This window comes from Anser anser, assembly GCF_964211835.1.
Source record: "Anser anser genome assembly, chromosome: 3".
NCBI lineage: Eukaryota > Metazoa > Chordata > Aves > Anseriformes > Anatidae > Anser > Anser anser.
The window spans coordinates 101,424,886-101,443,602 of NC_139722.1; the positions used below are offsets into that span (position 1 = coordinate 101,424,886).

Sequence of the window (18,717 nt, forward strand, 5' to 3'; positions counted from 1 at the left end):
ATAATGTTAGCCAGTGCAAAATAGCACTCAAAACACAAGTTCAAATGTTTAATTGAAGCTGCAATAGTCATTTTTTGGAAAGTACAACATTAAAGTGCTCAAAATTTCAAGGAAATCCAAGACACCTAAATGAGAAGCTGGTTGAGGGAAGGGAATGTCCCGTTCTACTCTGCAATGGTGCAGGCCTCACCTCAAGTACTGTATGCAGTTTTGGGCACCACAGTATAAGAAGGACATAAAACTATTAGAGAGTGTCCAAAGGAGGGCTATGAAGGTGGTGAAGAGTCAAGAGGGCAAGACATAGGAGGAGCGGCTGAGGCCCCTCGGTTTGTTCAGCCCAGAGCAGAGCAGGCTGAGGGGAGGCCTCATGGCGGCCTGCAGCTCCCTCACGAGGGGAGCGGAGGGGCAGGCGCTGAGCTCTGCTCTCTGGGGACAGCGACAGGACCCGATGCTGGAGTTCAAGATGCGTTTGGACAGTGCTCTCAGGTATATGGTCTGGTTTTTGGGTGGTCCTTTGGGGACCCAGGAGTTGGACTCAGTGATCCTTGTGGGTCCCTTCCAACTCAGTATAGTCTATGATTCTATGATTCTTCTATAAGTTTTCAGAGCAAGTATTATCATTGTCCTTGTAGGTGACTTGTCTGATGTCATGGTTATGACCTACTGACCAGGCAAGGCTCACTGAAGGCATGGGTGAGAGAAGTGCCCGGTCTTCAGGGTTTTTCACTCTGCCACAACCAGTCCCAGTAAATACTAAAATCTGTTCTGAAATGATGCAAGCTGCCACTTTCTCATCACTGTTAACTTTGGTAAATGAAATATGCTTGTAGTGTGTTTTGATTTTTAACCGAACTTCATAATCTTTATTGTTGTCTCAGGTGTCAATTTAACATCATAAAAAAGTTATTTTATATCAATGTTTATCCTGAAAGTGTTGAAGTGTTGGGTATTACCTTTTTTTTTTTTTTTTTTTTTTTGAGTCAACAGGTAATAAATACTATTTTATTTAACAGGTTTATGGTAATATATAATAAATTGACAAGTGAATCACAGAGTCCTGCTTCTGGCCTGCTACTAAACACAGGCACATCACTTTGTACACCTGACATTTTAAGTAGACACAGATTTCTCTCCAGCAAGGCAGTGCCATTAGCTGCCAACGGTATGATCTACTATCGCTACTTTTGGTTTTATCTGTACATTAGAGTTGTCTTCTGTCTGAGTTGTCAGACAGGATAAATCATCCTCCAATTCACAGACACCACCCGGTCTACTGCAAAAGAGTGTCATTTGATGATTCTTTAATTTTCCTGCAGAAGGTGAAGTGTTTGTTGTGGCCCCACTTCCCACTGCCTGTTCTCCTCCACCTTAGGCCTTTCCTCCAGGACTGACGGCTGCTTCTTTCCCACTGCTGGAGTGGTGATCTGCAAACTGGAATTAACCCATCTTCTTAAAAATAGATTTGAATTTTTTGTTTGTTTCCAACTTAAACGAGTCCTTGTGATCATGTCCTATATGTTCTTCTGTGAGTCTCCCATAACTGTGTATGTTTTGCTGAAAGCCACTACTTCTGTTTGTATATTATCTTGCGAAGTTTTATCTGGAAAACGTGACCCATGCGTGTCCATTATGTTCTGGTGCCAGGAGGTAGGAAAAAGAACCATGAAGGTAGTATTTTTTCTTCATTTAATTATTTTAAATTGGAATTAATAATTCCAGAGAGGAGATCTGATTGAAGACTTCTGAAAGTTTGGGGTTGGCAGAATTGGGCCTGGAACAAGGTGTGCTTTGGTCGGCACGTGAGTAGTGTTACCTGCTAAAGGAGGGGAAGAAAGCCTCTAGGCCAGCAGAAGGCTGCCATGCCAAGGTTTTCCTGCCTTCAGAAAGGGTTGGTAGAGAACTTGCTGATGTTATCCTCGCTCTCTAAGCTGATTTAATAATGAAAATATTGAATCCCATTCCCTAGAGCCTTAGTCAGTATTTCATGCAAATTTATCTTAAACATGTAATGACCAGTGTGGACCAATTGTGGTTGGACATTGTGATTTTTATGGATTCCTTTACCATTGTTGATGAATATTGTTACAAGACCCTACCTGCATAGTTTGCATATTCATTGATGAGTTCCACATCCTGCTCCTTGTGCTCTCCCAGTCTGAATGTTGCCCGACCGCCCCAGCTCTGTATCCTTGGCATTCTTTTTCCCCACTCAGGTCAGAGTAATTACTAGTGATAGTCTGAGCAGCTCACAGGCTAAAATTTATGGACATTCTGCAATTAAGCATTTCTTAATGTTATCTTTAATAGGTGTGTAAGAAATTATATGAAATATAACACATCCATTGTGCTTACTCCTGTCTTTCCTTTTTTTTTTTTTGGTTGGTTGGTTGGTTTGGGGTTGTTTTTCTATTTTGTTTTGTTGGGGGGCAGGTTGTTTGGTTTGGTTTGCTTGGTTGATTTTGGTTGTTTTTTTGCAATGATGCTCTCTGAAAACCTTACCCATGTCAGTTACAAACAATGCAGTACTTCAGAGAGGCAGATTTTAAGTAAGGTACAAAAATGTTTGCAACTTACATCACTAATATAGCTATAGACTCAGTATCAGCTGACTTAATGTATGGTTTTAATTGTAGCAGTTGAGAGACACTGTGGACCGCAGAGCATAGATATTTTTATTTTTAAATACAACTTCACAAACTAAGGAGAAGCATGGAGAAGCTGTCCTGTAGTGGATCTCACGCTCTTGTGTTTCTCCATTACACCCGTTAACAACTATGCTAGAAACAAGCAGCAGATTTTTTTTCCACTCGGTGAGTAATTGTCTGCACAGCAGTGACAGATGTGCAATATAGCAGCTTCTTCAGGAAAAAATTAACAGTTTGTCCAGCATGTCAGCTCGCTCTTTTTAGTGCTTCGGAGGTCTTGGCCCCATTATGGATGATTTAGAAATTGAGGCAAGCTAAGACCAGCTGCCTGGGTTGAAAGCCTTAGTTAGTAGCCCTCATCTGCATTCCAGTATTCACTTACATCTAGAAATTGGTAGGGCCCCTCTGGCCACAAGATGAGTATGGGCTGACAATGCCTTGATTTGTTGAGAGAGAGAATAAATGGGTTTTTCAGAAGATGAGGAAATATCACCATTACTGGCCAATTTACAGCATTTTATCTGTTCTTCAAACATGTCACTTTTGTTATTGTTGCATGGTAATTACATAGTGAAACGGAAAGAAAACAAATTCTGGTTACATATTCAGATGGATTGCAAAATCATATAATCCTGATAAATGCCCATTTATGATACACACGGATGAAAGGTTCATTTTAATTTTGAATAGCTAGCACAGCCATAAATAGGATATAGGATTAGATCCCGCAGAATCCGATTACCTAAAAGCAAATAGTATTTTTCTTCACTTTTTTCATAACCAGGAAATTCGGTGTGTGCAGTGTATTTAAATAAGTAGGTTTTCCATAAAAATATATGAAGTAAATATAGTTCAATAGTTTTTATGTTTTAAATATAATCATTTAGGACTATTCAGCTAGGTCTTTTCTAAAACACTCATTTATAAAAAGACATCAACCCATCGATATTGCTGAAAAAGATATCTCGCAAATATAGCCTATGCAAGGTATACATTCATGACAAATAGAAGAATAGGAAATCTAGTATAGCAACAACAACAAAAGATAGTATTGCTTATAGATTATGAATTGCAACTCTTGTACCTTCTTAACAGCTTTCAAGAAAGTTTTAGGGTAAATGTTGCATTTAAGAAGCAAATTTTGACACCACCCTAGGTAGCTGCAATTCTGACAACAGTTTTCGTGCCAGAATCATTCTCTAAAATACGGGAAGCTCCATTTTCTTCAATGGGAAGGCATGAGGAAAGGAGCTGTGTGACAATACATGCATGTATTAGTAGAAACGCGTACAAGTGATTCCTGATTTTTTACAGAGATGTGGGGGAAAAAAAAAAAAAAACTGCTTTGTTTGTAAAACCATCTGCTTCATAATCCTTGGTTTCCAAATTATCTTTATAAGATCTTTAAGGAGAGTTTGTTATTGAATCAAGAAAAGCAGGGAAGGTAGACCCATGCAGTCTTCATCAAGTCCCCTCCACTCTCTCTCCATGAGCCAACATCTCTGTCCCTGGAGGGAAGTCAGATGCCCACAGCCCTGTGTGATATGGCGAAGGCTGCCTCAGCTGCAGTAAGAAGGCTTGGTGGCAGAGATGGCCACCTAGAGCGTGTGCTTCCAAGGGAAGAACGAGTTGAAAGCTTTAGTGGCGAAAGCTTTGCATATGTCCAAGCATGGTGCCATGCTGTGCTTGGTCAGACTTCATGTTAGATGTTGTATTTTGGAACAGAGAGCTAATGAAGATGGCTAATTAAAATTCTCTCAGAAAGGAATACAATGAGGTTCTTACTAAATATTTACGAGCAGCAAAGTCTAGCCTGACTTTTTTCAGCTGTTTTTATTCAAATGCATTATAAACATGAGTAGGTACCAGCAATCTGAGCAACCAGCCTTTGGTTAGATCTGGCCTCAAATGATTAAATTGTATCTGCCTGAATTTGTCCCCCATGTAATCTTTTAAAGATTTGCAGGTTTGAGTCAGTTATTACAGTTCAGTTTATGGCTACATAAACCTGATGTTATTGCAGGTAAATATTACATAAATGACTGGTATCATTCTCTTCCTTAACCCTACACTGTATTTTTAATAATTTAATATTTCTCCTCCTCCTTTGGCAAGTTCTGAATCTATATACAGTTATTGGCAAGATCAATGAAAGATTTCAAAACGCAGCTTTATAGTGGGTCAGGCATCCTGGTAGCAGGGAGATGGGTTATATAAAAAATGGTGATCTCTGGGAGGCAATGACAGAAGCTCTCCTGCTTAGGACTTCTCAAGATGGGCTGTCAGTTGGTTAGGGATCCCCGGACAGGGGTGGCCAGTGCACTCCAGGCAGGGCTACGGGTGGAGGAGACATTGTTCGAGGTTTCAGAGGAAAGCAAATAATGTGATCTGAATTATATTCTTTTGTGTTTCTACAGCAGGTGTATTGGAAAAGAGTGGGAAAAAATGCCCTTTCCATGTCATTGTCATTTCCATAGTTCTCTGCTCTTAACTGAGTTTTATTATCACCTTAGCATTGACTAACATTTAAAAAAAAAAAAAAAAGTGTTTCATATGCTTCAGGGTAAAGTAGGGGCAAATATGCAGAATGGCTACACAAAGTATATCTTGCGAGATTATCTGTAAGATAAATTTATGCAGCCAGCTGAAGACATTCAGATACAGTAAGTGCATTTGCTACAGTTCTGAATGCTCAGTTTTGTCTCAGAGTATTAAGTATGTTCTATTTTTTGTTAATTTACCTTGTAAATCCCTTTTGAGGATTGTGATGCACTGTCCGTCCTTAACAGACTTCACTATGTGACTCAGCAACAAAACAGTTGTCCCAGTTGTTGTCTTGAAATGATTTGGGGGATGTTCCAAAAATAGACATGGTATATTTTCTGAGTGTGCATGTGTGTGTGCTGAAAAAGCAGAATTTTAACTTGAATAACATTTAGAAGAGTTTTTCAGTTTCTCAGTATGATGATACATACACACTCAGAAGAAAACTAGTGCATAACAAAGAGAAGATTTCAGCTTCAGTGAATCACTGCCATGTCTTTTCCCCTCCCATTCAGACTGAAGATTTCCTGCTGCTTTACACAGAGCAGAGTGTTAGATGTAGCTACATGCTGCTCTAGCCTGACTTTAAACAAGCATCCCAAGTGGCTGTTGAAATATGAATAATACTTGGTCATCACCTTTAGAAAGGCCATAGTTTTGCCATGAGAGAAATTATGAAGAAATCCTCCTTTAATTATTATTATCATCCTGATTTTTTTCGTGGCACTAAGCCTTCCATTATATGTTGCCACCTGGTACAGTTGCTTCCAAATACAGCCTCATGTTTGATTGTAGGGTCTGCAACATCTGCCTGTAGGATTGTGCTGCTGAAACATCTTCTCTTAGTCTCTGATGCTGCACATATGTAGGATGTTGCAGTTGCCTCAATAGCCATGATTTCTTCTGGTAGATATACCACAGGTGATACTGTGCAGGCAATACCCCAAGAAGGCAAGGATGAAGCTGTTGCAAGTTCCAATAAAGCAGAAATCATAGCAAGGTTGTGGATGTACTTCATACTTCCTTATATAATTAGGATGAAATGCAGTTATCTCAAGGGTCCTTAAAATCACTTGTTGGTTAACAAAATATACTCTTACACTAGGAACTTCTATAAGGTCACTTAAATAGAGCTCAACAACAGGAATTAAAACTATGCCATGTCCATGCTAGTAACAGAATAGGCAGTAGCTTCGCTGCTGTTGCCAGCCCCAGCAGAACAGGGTGGAGGCAGTCAGCAAGCAGCACAAGGCTGCTCCTCAACCTCTGCTGCAGGACGGGGCTGCTGCTGTGCTTCCCAGCCCTCTTCCTGCGGCAGCATGTTTGGATCAGATCAGGGATACTAGGAGCTGTTGATATCTATGGGTAGATGGCACTTACCTGCAGAATAGTTTCTCACTCTGTAACACGCAAGGAGTAGTGAAGTTCAGAGCATATGAGGGTCTTGGCCCATATTCTCAAGATCACTGCATTTTTGCACAGGTAGCATTGCGTTTAAGTATAAATTTTGGAGATTTAGTTACAGGTGACACCAGACATGCACCAGGACCTTAGTAAAGTCATTTACCCTCTGTGACTCAGTTCTCTCAGACATTATTCCTATGCTCTAGTTGTTTGCACATCCCTTTGTGTCTTGTTTTCTGTGACAGCTTCAAGATGTAACATTAATCCAGCCCAAACACAAGACCAGTCAAAGGATTTAGGTCAGTCCCAGTTACCGTTCTCCTTTGACTACTTTTCTTTACATTTGCCTGCATCCAGATGCTTAAGAAAAACTGTAACAGCTATCTTTGTGAAAGTCAAGGCATATGGGAGCATGGTGGTATAAAGTAATCGGACACATTGATCCAGCTCAACCAATTAAAATGCTAATCTAAGAGTTGCTGCTCATTTTGTTTGGAATCTGTGACTTCAATCTGAAAACTCACTCATTATTTCCTCTGGTATTTTATTTTTGCAGCTAGTGAATATGGCAGACTCAAGGTAAAGCCATTTCCATAAATTGTTTTTAATCCAGAATGTAACGTAGAAAATATGCATCTAAAGTACAAAACAGACCAAAGAAATAGCAGTCTTATTACAATACACTTAGATCAAAGTGCTGCCTAATTTCAAAGTCCTGTGTATCTTGTACCAAGATGCAGCCACCTGACAAGTACCGCCTATGTCTTTGAGTAGAGAGGAGACAGATGTTTTTTCTCCCCAGGTGTGGACTTTACATCCATAACCTGGATTAGCTTGCTTAACCTGCATCCTACTTTTGTTTCTCACGTGGCACCTTTTGGTTAACGTGACAACCTGGCTCATAGGAAGTCTGAGATTCTTCAGCACCAGCAGGCAAAGATAAAATAAACCCTCAGGTGTCCCAGTAGTTGGTAGGTGGTCTCATCGGCATGCATTGGTGACAAGCAGCACACAACACTCCTGGGGCTCCATATTCATCTGGGGGCTGGGACAGGCTGTGGATTTCTGTCTCCCCTGCTGTGCACCCTGGGGGACATCATCGCGGGAGGCGCCAGCAGAGCTCATGGTGAGAGACTCCCCAGTGAAGCGGGTGCTTCTGGTGGGGGCATCAGGCCATCCAGCGCCATGAGCAAGCACTCACTGATGGAGGAAGGATGGGGAAAACATCCTGGTCTGGCACGTGGTTCAGCAACATCATTTAATCATCACAGAACAGATTCTGAAGGCTCAGATGAAAGGGAGGTGGTATGTGGCGGCTGGAAGGACCTGCTTCTCTTCCCATAGCAGCGGGCATCACTGTTGGTGACAGATCACAACAAAACTGAATAAAAGCAGTAGCTATTTTTCACACTGTCCTCTGCCATTCCCTCCTGTAAAGAGCAGATTTTTGTATGTTAATGTTTTTATTGTTTTAATATTCTTGTTTTCCTCATTCATATTCTAAGGTATTATTGTTAGTGCCAACTCATTTGATTTATTATTTAGAGAAAGCACTTGTTCAAAAAGTCTGCACTGGATATTAAATGATGATTGCTTGCAATGAATTTCTTCTTAACATCTGCAAAGACAATTTTGTCTTTTCTTCTTCCACTTAACTCTAAATGAGAGATCTTAAGCATAGTTAAATAGGATTCATAATATCGTGCTGACTGAAAATCATCTTGAAATGGGGAATATGAAGGCAAAAATAGTTATCACATACAAAGCCCTCTTCCCTCTGAATTTCAAGAAGAGGGAAGGGGAGGATGTTGTCTCTGGGTGCACATTAGTATTCGTGATTGTGTGTGTGGTGGAAAGAAAGAAAATGCGAGGGTCAGAGCCACAGGTTTAGTGGAGGTGTGGATCCCACGCACTCACTTCCTCTCCCTTCCCCTGGCTTTTAAGCTGTTAATACTTTAGTTTGTGATTAGCAATAAAAAATAAAATTAAATAAAAAAGTATATAAACTAATGTAATGGTGTTTTGTTGTTGTTGTTTTGTTTGTTTGTTTTTGTATATTTTACTGTGCTACCTTAAAATCCAAAGCCCATTCAATTCCAAAGAAATTTTCCCTGACTTGAGTAAGCGCTGTGTCAGGTACATCTTCACTCACAAATATCTTGCCATTGTTTTTTTTTGGCCAAGTAAGTAGCGTCTCAGTAACTGTTTCATTAGCATCCCAGTAGAGAAGTAAGATAATGCCTCCATATTAATTACCAGTTTTACTCAGCTGCTTTAAGAATGCTTGTGCAAGTGGGGCTGCTGAAGGCACTTCATCTCGCCATCCTTGAGAAACAAACATGAAAGTGGCTGTAAATTAAGGTGCAATTTAGGTGTTCATTGCCACTAGCCAGGTTACAAAGGTGGACAAAATGAGCAAAAAGATAATTAAATTGCAGATTTAATTAAAGATAATTATCAAGAAGGCTGGTAAAACAAACACGTATATTATTTCATGAATTTCATAACATGAAGTCTATGAAGAGGCTGAGCTTTTTAGCATTGCTTTGGTGATTCTTGTTTGTAATACAACTTTATTTTCCACGAATGGGAAAAAGCCATGGGTAGCAACTGAGTACATTAATGTTTAGAATAGTTGGCTTCTTTAAAAAGTACAGCTGTAGTGAAACACTGAAGCATAAAACAGTTTCTGGCACAGTATGCAATGTTGTATTTCTGAATATATTATTATGAGGCTAATTGTCACAGAATTATGTTTGAATTTTACAGTTTAATTTTACAATTAAAAAGTGACATGAGCTGCGGAGCAGGGATTGCTCACACGATTGTTTGTCCTCTTTCCCTTATAGATTGTGGCAAACAGTAGGAGAGACTACAGCTGCCCTACACTTGGAAGCCACAAATTGATTGTGCTTTTGCTTTAAGCCTCGCAGCCTGCACACCTCTCTGCTAGATCTTATGAGTCTGCTAGAGAAAAGGGAAACATCATAACCCAAATTATGGGACATTTGGTGATTACAATGGAATTGGAGAAGGCAATGATAATAGATTTTTAGCTATTTTTTTTCTCCTTTTATTTATAACAGGTAGCTGTTTTATTAGCTATATATATATACTTATATATATATATACTTGGTGGTGTGATGGGACCTGAAGTTTTCTTCAGCTTTCATTAGACATGGTTTTCTTACTAAGAAGAGAACTCAGATTTAAACCTGCCAACTATGTCTTTTATTTTGTGTCATTATTTATTCCATGTATGCCAAACAGGTTGCAAAATATTCTGCGAGCAAACTTTCTATTGCAGTGCCTTTTTGGTTTCTTTCTTTTTTTTTCTCCCCGCGTCTCTTCATCCTCCAGCTTGCCTTATTTCCTAAAGGCCATATTGTGCTTTTCAAACGAGATGAAATTGGTAAATAAGGTATTTCAGAAGTCTGTGTGATTACTTTGGAATGGGTAATTTCTAAGAACATATTTAAACATGTACACAGACATAATTCTTTTTATTCTTGATTTAGAGAAATGTTTAAACGGAGATGAGCTCTCATTGAGAAAGAGGGTAACAAGCACTTGTTTAAATCTCAGTGACTTCAGATGAAGTGTATACTCAATTTATGCAAGAATCCTTACCTGACCTAGGACCTGAAGGGGGAAATGAAGTTTAAGAAGATACAAGCAGGTAAAGACCCTCACATGTTTATGTGGCTGCATACTTGTGACTCGTTTGAGCATTATTTATTGGCCCAAGGTGTGCAGCAGCTGAGCGGTGGTGGGAAGATGCAGCCAGCTCCCTGTGCTGCCTCAGTCTCTGCCTGAGGAAGGACCAGTGGCTGGAAAGGCTGGGTGAGGTTTCCAGCCATGCACAGGAGCAAAATGTGAGGCTCCAGAGCACCTCCAGGACTACACGTTGACCTGGGACAAGGGTGCCTGGTGGCACGCCAGGGAAGTCTCACCTATGTGACGGGGCAGATGAGATGGAGGATTATTGGTCCAATAGACTGTACTGGCTCCCTTTGAGCCCGTAGAGGTCTGTTGTGTAGCTCTATGTTTAGGGACTCTTAAATATACCTTGTGAATGACCTGACAGACCGTAACTGCTTCAAAAGAGATGTTACCAGGGGTGCTGTAAATCCTTTGTAGTTCTCGGGTAGCTGAGCATCACCTCAGAGGAAGCCCAACATGCACACCCTGCCCAGGAGCTGAAAATGTTGGTTGTAATGCTAGGATTTGTGATTTCCTTAGCTCATTTCATTGTTGTCCACAGGTTTTAAAGCTCTTTCATATGATCATCTGATAGCAACCAAGTCAAAGAAAAGAAACCAGGTGGAGACGAGGGGAAAAAATGGTCCTGAAACCACTAAGCTGTTTCTTTGTGTCCTCTAACTTAGTGCTTCTGTATAAATTAGTGTTTTGGTTTTTTTTTTCTGTTTTTCTCATTTTTTTTTCCCTGAAATGCTCCTGGGTTTTGTCTTTGCATGCGAAATTTCAGCCTAGAGCTAGTTGTTACTGTTGATGAATCACAAACTGCTTAAAGATAGGGTTATAAAGGAAATTCTGACACACGCTTGAGTACAGTAGCATGAGCTTGCTTCCCGGGCACCAAAATAAACCAGATTTTCCCTCTGAAATGAGTTCTATTAAGTCATCCACGGCTTTCAAAATCTCATGTATTTCTTTCCTGATTCCCTGTTTGGATTTATCTGTGTTGTTTTGAAAAGGATAGGCTCAAGCCTGAGCTTGTACTCCCAAGTCCTGCTGTTTGTTGCCTAAGGAGCATACAAAGGTTTAGATTGCATCTTTTCAATGCATTATGGCACCGCAGCCTAAAGCCAATACTTGTTTTTTAACTGGCAACCTGCCTGTACGAATGGAGGAAGCAGATTGCCTCTTTGCTGAACACTTAGACAAGGTACTGATTTAACAACAGTGGACAAGCAGCTGGGAGCTGGGCTGTCAGCCTGTCACACACTGACAAATCTGTTGTTCATATTCAGGCAGGATGTTCCAGTTAGATTGCCATCAGTATCATCCATCTACCACAGGCATGCGAGGCGTACCCGTGTTGCCTGCATACCCATAGACAAAATGCTGTTGATACAGCTTTCTGAAGGAATCTTAAGAAAACAGCTAATTTGCCTTTTTTTTTTTTTTCTTTTGGTGGTCTTCTGCAATGAGATCACTAAGGCAGCAGATTCAATTTTTGTCTCTCTCTTTGTTTCCCATTCGATATGCTGGAATTCTGTGTGCAAATTGGTGGTTACTCTAATTTCACATCTTAAGCATGAAAGGAAACCTCTGAATGGAGCCTTACCATTTTTTATCAAGCCATAAAGGCTTTTTCAAAATCCAATTCAATAAAATACAGTCTGACTAAAACAGAAATAATAAAAGCAAAAATGGTGATGAATAAATACACATAGAAATTACATTGTTCTCGCCTCCAGACTCATTTCAAACATATTTTCATATACCCACAAGATTTGTAACGCTAAAATAATGCACTCCAGAATTATTTCATCCACATGGCAAAGCTTAGTCTGTGAGGGAACGCTCAGCTGAAACCTGTCCGTCTGTGTTCATGGTAATCAGCTGGAGTCAATCTATACTGGGTTTGTGTATAGGAGTGGGTGTGGGGAGGTGGCATTTGTCAAAGCTGTAGAACATGTGCTGTAATTATTTTATCCCAGTCGTACTCTTGCCTATTTCTTTTTCTTTCTTTTTTTTTTTTTTAATTTGGAAAAGCTGCTTTTGAATACTCTGATTATATATTCAACAGATTATAGTTTTATATTATCCGTCCTTATGTCATAGTTATCCAATTTGCAGCCCCATGTGCCCTTTATCTTCTTCTGTTCCAGCTTCAGATCTGTAATACCAAAGCCCACAAAATGAACTCCTGAATTTAGCTTAGGAAAAAATGAAAAATGTACATCTGTAGTTTCACCTGAATTCGCCATCTGATTTTGCTGCTGCCTGTTCATTACCTCTAAGTAATAGGAATAACCCACAGCTTTCTCAAGGAGGAGATAGAGGAAGGAGTCCAGTCAACTTACTACTTTTTCCTAGTGGTATACACTTTTTTACATTTATAGACTGACATAGGTGTAATTTAGAACAGTAATGACTCTGAAAAGTGGTCAGCTAGTCAAATTCTTACTATTAATCTATATCCTTTCACATTTTAACCTAATACTGCAAAAATCATAATGTGACATACATTTCCATAGTGTGTAATTTAATCAGCTAATATCTTCAAATGCTCTCCCCAGCCTCTTCAATGTAATACCTTTTCTGGTCAAAAAAGCCATTTACCTTTGCAATATTTTTCACAGTAAGTTCAAGATCTTCTGGAAAACACCAAGTTTCATGCAGGTTAGTTAAGTTACACACCTAAAAGGAAAAGAAGACCCTTGTAATCTTAAAGTTTTGGTTTTTGAACATCCGCCAATAAGAAAGCTCATAAGTAGAAAATAGGGTGGTACAGGTTGCAGCAAATTCCCACACAGTGCTGGGAGCCATATAAAAGGTCAGGAAAAACATGCATAAAGAAGGCAGGCAGATATCTACAGGGGTGCTTTTTGGTAAAGTCTGCAGCCACAGCCTAGTGCTTGGTCTGTTAAAATAGCCCTACAAATTCATCAGATGTCAAATGCAGGCTGTAGACTTCGAAGATGAGGGGATTTCTATGTTCTTGTTAAAAATATAGATGAGGTCTGAGGGAATCAGGCTGCTTTTGTGGTTGAATATGAATAAAAATAAACATGCTTTAAAGTCTTTTATACCTGGTCACGTGTCAAGGCTTAGCTCCAACTTTTGTACACAACAGCAACAATATCAGTTCCTTATCTTTATAAAATCTCTGGGTGTTCTTTGCTCTGCTCTGAAACCTCAGTGATTTTTGATTGACAGAAAGATTACCTAATAAACCTTCACCACAAACTAATTAATCACTGTGAATACAACGCTAAATTGGCAGGCATAAAAAAGTAAATGAGATGGGTGTTGAAGACCGTTTTCAAATGACCTTAGTTAAAAGCCAAGTACAGAGTGTTGAGAGCATCAATAATATTGCACTGCTAGTAAACTTACTCCTTTACTAGAGCTAGTGGCTTCAGCATCGTGTGAGGGCAAGACACGAAGTCCTGCCCTCCACTCCTGCACAGAAACCAGCCCCTTTAGCTGGAGCGGGGCATCTCCTCTTCTGAAGGAGCTTGGGACATGCGCAGAACTGGGATCTGCTTTATAGTTCTTCTGTCCTCTTTTTGCAGTTATAATTGCAAATACTTTTCTCAAACAAAATGCACTCTTACAGTTGTTATCTTGATGTAGAAAATCCATTTCACCGGTGAGGCACAGTTTTGTTTTCCTACAGGAGGGCTGCTTTTCTGCAAAGCAGCCGGAGCGCTCCTGCCGGTCACACAGCCTCTGCGAGCTGTGAGATTGCTTCTTCCCCACGCACAAGTTTAACAAAGATAAAGTCACCACAAAGTGATATTCCTCACAAGTTTATCTAAGTCTGAGGTTTAGGTCAATATAAGATCTTAGTTCTCCATTTTCTTTCTTCTCTTCCGATGACTGAATGCCACGCACAGCCTTATTTATGGCTCAGGTATAGGGTACTCCAGCATCACTGCACGAAATACAGTTGTCAATTCCTTAAGCCTTGAAATTAAAGACAGGAGAAAGCTCTGATGGTTTTTATCCTACTTGGATTGCTCCCCCGTTCACGGAGGCTAATATCAGGGATTTTGCTTGGGCAGCCCCGGGGGAATGCGTCGCCGTCAGCAGGGCAGCTGCCTCCTCCGGGGCAGAGCCACCCTGGGGCTTGCTGGGCTCCCTGCTCTGCTGGTGGGGCTGGGATGAAGGCAGCAACTGGGAGCGATGGAGCAGGTCACGCAGCCTCCTGCCACGTGGAGGTGTGGGGAACAGAGCGCAGAAATTAAAAAATAGATTAAAAAAAAATACCACAGCACTAAACCAAAACAGTGTGAAGGATACAGCATTTTTTTCTCAGCAGATGTGGAAATCGAGAGAGTCATGTTTCTGTCTGTAATTACAGCCTGTTAAAGCCTGCTTCTGTGTCCTTTCAGCTGTGTTCTGTGGTGAATCCTGGCTTAATATCAGCGTTGTGTTTCATTAGTGTGCTGCTTTACCCATTCATCTTTGGAGCGGAAAAACACGGACTTTCTTCCCTGCAGTTTTCAAACAGGTATCTATCTACCATCTCAGTGCCTTGCTAACTATTTGTTTCTGATCTTTTGCTTCTTTTCCCTGGAAAGAACTACTCCTGTGTAAGCCAGCAGATATTGCTACCCTGCCCCACGTGTCTGTGAGCAGATAGGTGCAGTGATTAACCTGATTGCAGCTGGTGCCTCTGTTTTTCCTATCCATCCACTTAATATTTGGATAGTACTTAAAATAATAATATAAATTGTGTGGGCTTTGATATGTATATTTTTTTCTTGCTGAGGCTCTGGTTCATGATTTGATTGATTTATAAAATTTTTATTTTGTTAATTATGCTCAAATCCTGGAGGGCTGGGACGGGGAGCAGACAGCCATGGTCTCTTTCAGCTGATGACAGCTGAACATGCCCTGACCCCTCCGACCTGCAGTCTTCCAGCACCTTCTTTGTCAGCAAGGCACAGTTTGTGTGGCCAGCCCCGTGCACCACTTCACCTCCGTAGCTGAGGAGCAAAGCAGACCTACGGGTGTCCTCTCCAGCTCTCTTTTCACCTTTTGGGCTCTCTCAGCCGTTCCCGTTGCCTCTGTTTGAGCCCGCGCATCGCTTGTGTCCCCTGTTCCTGGCGGCAGCTCCCAGCCCCTCTCCCGACAGCGTGGCCTGGCCAGCACAAGCTGTCTGCTCGGCTCCGAACACGGACGTCACCTCTCACAACAAGCGGCCGCTGCTTCCAGAGAATTTAATGAATTGGCTGCTGTTCTCCCAACCACTTATTTGCCTCCTGCAGCCCCCCCCTTCCCCTTCCCTGCAGGTCCCTTCCCCTCCCTGCTCCCATCCTGGCTGCTCAGAGGCAGCCGAGAGAGGGAGAGAGGAATTATTTATTGTGTGCCTGTTGAAAATGAAAGGCTTTTACATTTTAATGAGCACTAAATAGGAGCGAGGAAATATTGTTCATTAGCTGTAATCTGTGGAATTGCTTGAGTGAACTTCCTTTGGAGGCCGCTTTAAACGGTTCACTCAAGTAAAGCAGTTTGTATGGTAATTAAGGGAGCATTTTTCTGTCAACATCTGTGCTGCTATTTATAACGCTGAAGGTATCTTATTACTCCACCAGAGAAACATTAAAAGAGGGTGGGCAGAGGGGAGGTTGTATTTTATATATATATGTAAAAATATATGCATCTATACATATATAAGAAATTGTTTTTTCTTCAAAACATTTCCCTTTTCCGTGTCCCTTTTTGCTTTATTATTCCCTTCCCACCACCCCCCAATTCGCCAAGAATAAAAAAAACTAAAATCCCTGTCCAGTGTTTCCTGATAGTAAGGATTATCATCCTGACATCTTTTCATTAATCATACCCTTTGCTCAGCAGCCAGGCAGGGAGACTCAAGCTGCCCAGCAAAAAATGAGAGGCCCATATCTTTGGAAACTGTTCTTTGTCCCTCTCCTGTCCGTGGTAATACAGATGCCTTTCAGCCACATTGTCAGGGTGTCCCCAGTGGGGTCACACAGCACCGCCTCATCCTCAGCACATCCTGCTGGTAGCGCTGCTGCTCAAAACCCAACCCAGGCTTCTGGTGGTTTGCGGTGAGGGGGCAGGGGGTGGTAGGGAGGAAAAACCTTCAGTGTATTCAGTCTTGTTACGTTATTTAAAAATTGAGGTTGGTATTTCAACTTTGCTGCTCTAAGGCTTCTCGGGAAAAGAGTTTGGATGTTATGAATGAACCGTGTGTTTTTACATACAAAAATAGAAAGACTTATGTTTGCCTTAATTTGATATTAAGGCAATATCATTTTAACCCTGACCAGTTGTACCACACCATCCCAATAAGGATCCATTATCAGGTATAGCTTTACTCTTCCCTCTTCCCTTTTTGCTTTTACCTGGACTCATAACTTTGAAGTCTGTGTCTTGAATGCAGGTCATCACATAGGGATGTGGGTAATCTTGTCCTGAAAAGCCATTTTCTGGATGTATGCAGTTCCCACTTTCTAACTCTAAGCATCTTCCTCCTTCCCTTTCTCATGTTCTGCATGCTTCATTTACACCTCTGCTGCTTTACTTCTCCTTTTGAACCCTCTGACATCAATTTCTTCCTTTCCCCAGTTCTGGGGATTTTAGATGGTTATTTCCTCGGTGTTTTGCATACTTGTTGAGAAGGCTGCAGAGAAGAGAGGGGAACATTTATCCAGTGCTGAGAAGGTTTTACCTGGGGCAATAAAGAAGCTCCCAATGTATGTGGAAAAATGCAAGAAGTAGAGCTAAAGATTGCAGGAGTGCACCAAAAACATAGCTCTATAGAAATTAAATATGCTGTGCCAGAGCCAATAACTTTTATAGATTTTTCTCTACCTGTAATGAAGGAAAAACATAAATGACTATCATAAAAAGTAAACATTAGAGATAGAAAATCCCTTTTACAGCATTCAGTCCATCTTTCTGCCAATAACAAGTTGTTCCCTGTAGTATATTTTTCTAGTGATTCCTCCAGCCTAGTGTTAAACATTTCAGGTGATGGGCCTTTCTGTTCCCTTGAGAGATGGTCTGAAAGCTTAGTGCATTTCAATGTCAGGAAGTTTTTCTTGGCAACTTTAATTTTCTCTGTCCGTATTTCTTCCTATTGGTCTTGGGATATTACTCATGTTCATTTGAATTTTCTTCTGGTGCTCTTACGGAGGTAGGTGCAGCATAATTCTGTATCACCATTTCACTGCTCTGCAGCAAAAATTCTCAATACACATTTCTTTCCATTCTTGGCTTAGTTTAATTCCCAGGCACAGGTAGCATTTCCTTAATGTTTGCATCCTATTTATAGCAGGAAAACTTATCATATCACCAGACTCAATACCACTGCTCTTTTATTTTCATGATGTGAACCAAATCACAAGACTTTGACATCTGCTATTTTTGGTAAGGGGCCAGCACCGGTTTCAGAAACAGGAAAAGTGCTTCCAAAGAGAAAAAATACAAGCAGACAGAGAACAAATATTGGAGAGCAAAACTGGCCAACAAGTAAGAGAGGCCCAAAAACAAAGGGGGGGGAAATTTTCAGAAGAAAGCAAACAAGTGAAGGTGTCTGATACAGAAATGGGAAATTTTTCTAAAGCTAGAGAGCCTTCTGGTCAAAGATAAATAGGAAGTAGCCTGAATCAGCAGCACAAATATGTGGACCTCTTCTGAAAGAGCTGTCTCACGCTTAGCGTGCACCCACCCCAAAGGAGATGAGTGATGTTGCCAGCATGTGGGCTCTTCAGCATTAGCTGAAGAGCATAAAGGACCCATTAGGATATCCAGGTGTACACCCACTTTCAAACTGGGCAACCACAAAGGACTGAGGGCCATCTCATGGGTCTGAGGAATTTGCTTTTGGAAATTCATTTTGCTCATGCTTTCTGTGAAACTTCCGGCAATTATGGAGGAAAGGGTCCTTGTGAATATAGTCCGGCACCTCCTGGTTATGGAGGAAAGGGGAAATGCAGTCCTGCTTGTGACATATCGGTGTGTCTGAAAAATTAAAACTTGGTCTGGATTTCAGTATGTCTATTTAACCTGTAGGATAAATGCCAGAAGATGGACCTGGAAACTTTGTCTATGTAATCTCCTTTATATTTAGAGTCTAATTGTGATACATATTTTGCAAGCTATTAATTTTGATTGGAAAATCATCTCTCTCATAGCATCTGAAAACACAACAGACGGTGATGTTCCAAGTAGCACTGAGAAAGGGATAAGTTTACTAAAACACCTTTAAGGCCCAGAGTGCTGAATATCTGAAAACAGACTGGACTCCTCCTCACTTGTATGATTCAGACACTAGAGCAGAAGGCAGAAGGACATCTGTCTAATATTGTTAGCATTGTTAGTAGCAAAGCAACACAGGTCATGTCTTTGCTGAACTGGAAGAAAAAGAAATTACTTATTAATCAGGAAGTTAATC

The 18,717-nt window shown here is 40.8% G+C and overlaps 1 long non-coding RNA gene across 1 annotated transcript; it reads right to left on the minus strand.

Annotated features, from left to right (window-relative positions):
• Positions 1 to 473: 473 nt before the first annotated feature.
• On the minus strand, positions 474 to 14,910 carry LOC310896191. The gene is made up of 3 exons (XR_014581272.1): positions 13,376 to 14,910; positions 12,906 to 12,983; positions 474 to 8,023 (listed from the first exon to the last, which is right to left on the minus strand). It is a non-coding gene; the product is annotated as an uncharacterized lncRNA (long non-coding RNA).
• Positions 14,911 to 18,717: the final 3,807 nt, after the last annotated feature.